The 7,962-nt window shown below is 30.6% G+C and overlaps 1 long non-coding RNA gene across 2 annotated transcripts; it reads left to right on the top strand.

Annotated features, from left to right (window-relative positions):
• LOC109828856 lies at positions 7 to 4,959 on the top strand. 2 transcript variants are annotated; one of them, XR_002243882.1, is made up of 4 exons: positions 7 to 294; positions 367 to 456; positions 4,560 to 4,630; positions 4,723 to 4,959. It is a non-coding gene; the product is annotated as an uncharacterized LOC109828856 (long non-coding RNA). The 2 variants fall into 2 exon arrangements; XR_002243881.1 differs by having other exon boundaries at positions 4,436 to 4,630.

The following is a 7,962-nucleotide window of genomic DNA, read 5'->3' as shown; positions in this document are numbered from 1 at the left end:
TTTTCTCGCTCTCTCTCTACTCTCCTCTCGTAAATTCTCTGTGGCGATGGAATCAAAATCAAAGACGATAAGAGAAACGAAGGCCTTCGATCATCATCATCATCCATGATTCCATCGAGACGAAAAGCGAAGATCCGAGGCATCGATCTGGATCTAGGGCACGAGGAGCTCCAGACATTTCTCACGGTGATCGATCTGAGACCGGATGAAGACAAGGAGTGCGAAGAGTTACCGGTCGTTAGAATCATCAGCGATCGGATCCCAGAAGAAGAGCGATCGGAGTTGGAATTTGTGGTGAGATCACATTAAAGATTGAAACTTTCAGTTAATGTTTCGTAACCTAAGCTTTTCCTCCTTTTGGAACAGATTTCGATAGAGGTCGTGAACTTGGATGCGTTGAGGAGGATAGTGAGCAGAGGGCATTTGGATGGAACTCTCCGTGCATTTGTAGGGAAGGTGAAATCAATTAAAGTGCATGACATTATGCATTATTGCACAAAACAAGGAATATATGGAAACGCTTAATGGGATATCATACTCAATCATGTTGTGGGTGATTGTAGAAATGAATTCATAATCCGATCTGAGTTCCATGATCCTCGTCAATCACTAATCACATGCGTTGTCGTATTTAGTTAGTTTAGCAATTAACTAGTTCTTTACAGAAAGCATGCTATTTGCCTACATCAAAGGTTGAGTTTCATTTTGCTCTGATCTATTGAGCTACTTTAAAATATCAAGAGAAATGATCTAGAAAAATTGTGTGACTAGGTGCAATACAGTACGATGATTCATTTTGCTCTGTCCGATAACATGGACCAGTCCGTAATATGGCCGTAGGATGTGCTTTCTTTAATAATTTGGTTGCCTATTAGATTAATTAAATACAACTATGCATGTAATTAGTAGATCATGAAACTCAGATTTGATTATGAATTCATTTCCACAGTAACCCACCCATCAGATAATTTTGCTAGAGTATGATGTGTTATTAAGCATTTTGATTTACTTTGTTTCTACTTTTATTTAGTGTCTTCAAAAAAGTTTGAAACGCTATAAATAGAGGCATGGAATATCGAGTAGGTGTTAGGTCCCTCTATTCTATACAAATTTCGCTCTTCTTAGTTTTAGCCATTGTGGAGTAACTCATGTAGAATCCAAGAGGCTAAACGACGCGTTCAGATTATCTTCAGCTTGATATATATTGGGTATGCGTATTAGTTTTTTCGGACTAAACAATATGGAAGTGTTGAATGGGGTATCTCACTATAGCAAAATTATATGATGGTTTAGTGTAGAAAATGAATTCATTGTCAGATATGAGTTCTCTGATCCCCACTAGTCACATGCATAGTTTTATTTAATTAGTTTACTAATTTAAAGAAAGCATATGGTATGCCTACATCAAGATTAGTCTATGTTGTAGGATATTTGGATAAGCTTTATAGGTCAAATCAAAATGACACATAATTATACTACCCGGTCACATAATTTATAGGCCATTTCTTTTGATATTTTAAAATAGTCCAACAGGTCAGTGAATGCAAGAGGCTAAACAATATGTTGAGATTATCTCTTGAACAAATCCAAAATGATTCCAATGTTAAAGTCTTCTTAGGCCTCTCTCAATATCCTTAGATGAAACTTGAAAGACAGTCATTCAGATCTTGATAATAACCTTATGATGGAGGAAGACATAATTATCAAGTGTATATGGAATGAGAATGGAGAAGACCGAGTGCCAATACCTTGTTAATGTAAGGGACATTGGGATTAGGGTTGGAGAATGGGTACATGGTCTTGGACAATGTTAGTGGTTGTTGTCACTGAGAAAATACATAGTGCGGAATGTACAATGTCTGCTTTTCATTTGAAGGAGAGTATCCAATGAGTTGGCTAATAGTGGAGGTTGGTTGACAAATAAAATATTCCCACTATGAGAGGAGATGATGGTGTGGAGGGAGAATAATCAGGGAGGATAACATATGTTGGATCTTCTGACAAATAAATCAAGGAAAGTCTTAGTAATTTTGCATAATAAGGAAAAGTTGCTAAATTTATCGTTGGAATAAAAGCAAAGTTGCTAAATTCATCGTTAAAATAACAACTCTCAAAGTCTAAGGTCTCAGTTACAATTTGCAATTCTTCGTCGTGATGGAGAGAGTGGTCTAAGCTGCATGTCGTCTCGTTATTGCTTGCCATCTAATGAGATTATATTGATTATTTGATTTTAAATATGAAGTTCTAGCAAAAGTTTAAAACTGATACTGCTATCTAAATTTGTTTTTATTATAATTAATTCAGCACATGAAAAACTGAAGTAGCCAAACTACATTAAACTTTAACCATTAATGGTGTAAAGCATGTGTATCTATATGAGCACTATAAATGTTTGATTGGAGATATTGGCATTTTAGCACATTACAAAATGATATTTCTTATGACACTTGATACTATGTGCCTTAGTTTGTTCTTTTGTAGAAAATTTCTTGTAAGTGAATCTAATGTATTTGTACATTAATTATTAACAAACCCTAAAAAAAGTTAAAAAAGTGGATGTTCTATCTAAAAATTGTTCTTATTATAGTTGCTTTGGCACAAACAAACCTAAAGTGTCCACAGTACATGAATTTTTAACCACCAGTGGTGTAGAGCATGTTTGTCAATATGAGCATTATAGATGTTTGATTGGAGGCACAAAATGGTATTTTAGCGCATTACAGAAGGATAGTTCTTATGACACCTGATACTGATACTATGTGCCTCATTTTGTTCATTTACAGGATGTTGCTTCTAAGTAAATGTAAATGTACTACATGACTATACATATATATTAACAGTGGCAGATCTAGAATTTCTGTAATGCGGTGTCACTATATACTTAAGAGTAGTGGTGGAAACGAACCAAATATTTAACAAATAGTTTGATATTTATTCGTTTTAAGTATTCTGTCATATTCAATTCGATAGTTCATTTAACAATAAACGAATAGTTTTTAGTTTTTGGTCTATAAATGAATAGAATTTAACCACATGTATATTCGATTCGTTTGTTTAATAAATTATATGAGAAGTGTCAGCTCCATCATCACGTGCCTGCTCGTTTACCCGTCCTAGGTCTTCGCGCGTACACTCTACCAGATTGATGTGATATGTCCTCACGTCCTTCAAACTCGTCGATGTGATTCTTATGGAACACATTTGCTATTCTCACTTTGATCCTATTGAAGATCCCTAACATTGTTGAATTCTGAATCTCGACGATATGCTCATTTATATCAACCTCAATCTCATTAAAAGCATGGATCTGCAATTTAATCAATATATACGCAGCTTAGCAAATAATATAATTACAAAAAGAAAGAATTACCGGTTTAATTGAGTTTAAAAACTTACATAAGTTTGGGGGACTGTGCGGAGTTCAGAGAGAGAACGAGAGAGACAAAGAGAACAGGAGAGAGCGAGTGAGGTTCAAGTCAGGGAGAGAGATATATAAAGAGAATGGCAAGTGGAGCCTACAGACTTCATGGGATTTGGAATCCTGTGAAGTTGCAGACCAATTTCACAGAGAACTCAATTCGAGCTCTCTGTTAGCTACAGCCTACAACTTCACTGGATTTCAAATCTCGTGAAGTTGCAACCAAACTTCATGGCTGTTCAAATCATGTGAAGTTTGGTTGTATTTTTTATTAGAGTGGGTAATTAGTAACTAAACTTCACATGACTCTAAATCTTGTGAAGTTTTCTAAATTTGTTAACCATTTTCGACCCGGTTTCAGCCAGGTGGTAGAAACTGGGTTGAAAATGGTAATTAAATCTCAAAAGGGGTCGTTTTTTAAAATTAAATTTCTAATAGGGTCTATTTTAAAAATTTGTCCTTACCCTAATTAACTTTTTTTTTGGGTCGAAGGTAGAGGCTATGCGGACATATCTAACTATGTTTGGCATCACTATACTCACCTACGGTTAATTAGGTAAAAAAAAAATGTGGGTGACAAGTATGGATTTGTTGTTTTCTCTCATGACTTTGTCCAATAAACTAGTTTGAAATAAATGTGAAGTTGGGAGCATTGGGTTGGAATAATTGTCTTGCACTGACCATGGCTTGATTGATTCAGCCACCCAAGTTTGTTAAATGTTAAAGATCTGTCACCCAGGCCTGTCAATCCAGATTATGCATTTTGGAGGTCATAAAATTTAAAACCTCGGGAATCCTGTTATCTTCAATAATCATTTCAAGCATCAATGTAAAACAGCTATTAGATCTATGGATACTAGAAGATCATGTTGCAGTAGTAAACTTTTGCTTCATACTTGATACTCCATGTGATAAATTTCAAATTTTCTACAAACCCACTTTCAGTTCTTAGGTTGTTCCCATGTAATTTTGACAATGATTTTCTTTCTCTTTTCTTCTCCTTTCACTTATGTACAGATTAATGTGTAATTCTATGCATTTCGCTGGATCACGTTATTGTTGACTCAAGAATTTGAATTCTACTCCATCATGATGATATGTGACTCTCTTCTCAGCAATCCTACTGGTTACTGGCGTGCAGGTAGTTTAATCCATTCATTCTCGGAAAGCTCAACTTTTCCTACAAACCTAGAGCATGCATATCTTGAATTGGTACGTCTACCCACTCCGGTTGCAGAGAAAAACGAAATAAAAGAATGGAAAAAGAATTGAAAAAGAAGAATCATAGTTTGTGTGTTTTGTAGGAGATGCTGCTGAGAGTTTGTCGTGCCATGCTGCTGAACGTTAGGCATGAGCTCTTGAATGGTGATTTTGCATCTAATCTCAAGCTCCTTCAACACTATCCTCGAACTGGCATAGACAAAAGTATTGGATGTGGCTCGAAAACTAACTCCTTTATCATCGTCTCCTCATATTAGGTTACTTGTTACAGCGAGCTGATTATTCAAAACTGTTGTTAAAGAAGAAACATCGATGATTCATGTACATGTTTCTACTATTCGCTGCGGATTGTTTCTGCTAAGTATTTTGTGCATAGTATTGTATTCAGTTCATATTAATCATGTGAAAACAAGATACATTAGGACCAGAAACAGAGAGACTATATTCCGGTGGGCCGACTACACTGAACTATGGTATCTGGATGTATCATCTTCCGTAGAGGGTTATATTGGACATTTTCTCCTGTGTACTGTGTATTTAAATTATATTATAATTATGTATTTGTTATTAGTTAGTGAGTTAATTTTGTCGCATATCCACTTAAGAAAAAAGAATAAAGCACGAAATTCTCATCTATTAGGTTGAAATGTTAGTTAACCGCTTCTTATTGGTCATAGGTATCTATTGTATGTTGATGTGGCGTCTCTCCCTTGCGTTTGATTTTTTTGTTATCTCTCTAGCTGCAATTTAAGGATTTGTTTGGATACCATGGTGTTTTATTTGTTTTTATGGTGATTTTGCCAAAAGCAAAATACGATGCGTTGTGTGTTTTGAGCTAAATCATCCTCAAACCAAAAACACGATACTTATTTCAAAACACCTTTCAGGTGTTTTAAGTTTGGAGTTTTGGTTTTAAGTTTGAGAATGTGTTAATATAATATCTAACATAATATATTAAATGTATTTAATATATAGTGATTATTAACATGCTTATTATTATACTATAACATATTATTTTGTATTTTAGTTAATCTAATATATTAGTAATATTTATTAAATAATATAAAATGTAATAATTAAAATATCGTATATAATAATATAATAACACATTAAATACTAGTATTTAATATGTTAATAATGTATTATATAATAATCAAATATAAATAAACTAATAAAAAATTATTGATAACAAATAATAATATAATAATGATCTAATAATATACTATATAATATTATAATCACTATAATATTATTAATTTTTAATAAATAAATTATAATAAATTAATAATTATAAAATATTATATAGTAGTAACATATTTAATAATAACATAACAATATAATAATATTATTATAATAACATATTGTGTAGTTAATTATATATTAATATATAAAATATTAAATATTATGTAATAAATAATATAATTTATTATATGTGTAGTTAATTATATATTAATATATAAAATATTAAATATTATGTAATAAATAATATAATTTATTATACATTAAGTAAAATAATTTGTAATAATAAAATAATTTATTGCTAACAAATGTTAATGTAAAAATAATATATTCATAATATAATAATATTTATTAATATCATAAATACTAATATATTATTAAAGTACTATTAATAAACTTTAACATATTAAAAACTATAATATATTATATTATATTAAATAATTATAATATATTAAATTATTAATAACATACTAGTAATAACATAATATTAACATTATTAATAATATTATATTATATGAATAATATAAATATATTATATAACATTAAAATATATATGATGTATTAATTTATTAATAACATACTAGTAATAACATAATATTAACATTATTAATAATATTATATTATACAAATAATAGTATAATATTATATTAATAAAAAATAATGTATAACAATAACAAATTGGTATACCAAAAAATTAAGTATATAATTATTAAAAAATAATATGTAATATTTATAATATAATATAACTCATTAAAGTACAATATAATTTTATAATACATTATACAATATTATATTGTATTATTTTTAATACTTATAATATTATAATAATATAAAATAAATATTATAACATTTTATTATAATATACTTTATTATCATTGATGTATAATATATTAATAATATGTTTAATACTAATTTTATAATGGGTCAAACTAATATTGACAAAAAAAAAACTCAACATGATGTTTTGAAAACACTTTACAGGGAAAACACAACACCATGATGTTTTTTTATAAAAATATGATAATGAAAACATCATTGTATCCAAAGGAAGACTTAATTTTAAGTTTGGTACTGTGTTTATTTTTACATTTGTTTGATCTGAAACCGAATTGATTGGTTATAGCTGTTCATTTGATTGTTTGATCCGAAACTAGATTTTCTTCCTATGTTGTAATTTCTATTTGCTAAATTACGTAATAGGTTTTACATTTCTTGCTTTAGTTTGTTGTAAACTTATCAGCCAATTTTTCTAAACATCACGAGGAAAAAAAAATCTTAACTTTGGACGACCATTAGATAATTATCCATAACTTTCGAACTATCAGAACCCCAACCCCTCGCTTAAGTCAAAAGTTATTGGAAAAACTCTCTTTTAAGTTTAAAATATTATTAGAAAATCTTCACGTCCTTTCAACAATTATGACAAATAATAATTGAGAGATCAATATTTTTATTATTTCTCTATAAGGTGACTATGATTCATTCATTCTAAATATGACATTCGCTCTATCCTTGTGAATTTACTATTTTACATTTGAAGATAAATCACGATCATTCACTAAACAACTCAATAGTTATGATAAGAAATAAATGCTTTTGTACTACGTCTTAGTAGTGACAATGATCTGAATCTGTTTTTAATAGATTGTTTTTATACATATCCGATCCGAGGTACATTTTTCAAAGTAACATGCGCTTCACGTATATTGACTAAACCCGCCAATAATGTATAGTTCCTCTCCGTGCCCATCTAGATTAATCAGAGAGAACCAACGTGCGCCCAATTCGTTTCGGACCGGGTTCCAAGTTCCATGTGCTCAAATTATAACTACGGTCGAAGTTGTAGGGATCTAGAAGGAGAAAAATTAATTAATGGACGCGTTTTTTTTTATCTTCTCTTTCTTTTTAAAAGGACATCTTTTTGTTCTAGATGCATAATGACGGTCAATCTGATACGCCGATGAAAGTCCGGATCTTGTTAGGTCAGTGCAAACTCCGCACTCCATGATTCATCGTTGTATTCAGAAAACAAATAGAAAATTAAATTAAAAGGTCTCACGGATGGTGTCCTTATATTTTCTTTT

Source organism: Asparagus officinalis, chromosome 1 (assembly GCF_001876935.1).
Source record: "Asparagus officinalis chromosome 1, Aspof.V1, whole genome shotgun sequence".
Classification (NCBI taxonomy): domain Eukaryota; kingdom Viridiplantae; phylum Streptophyta; class Magnoliopsida; order Asparagales; family Asparagaceae; genus Asparagus; species Asparagus officinalis.
This window is presented reverse-complemented; position numbering and strand designations above follow the sequence as displayed.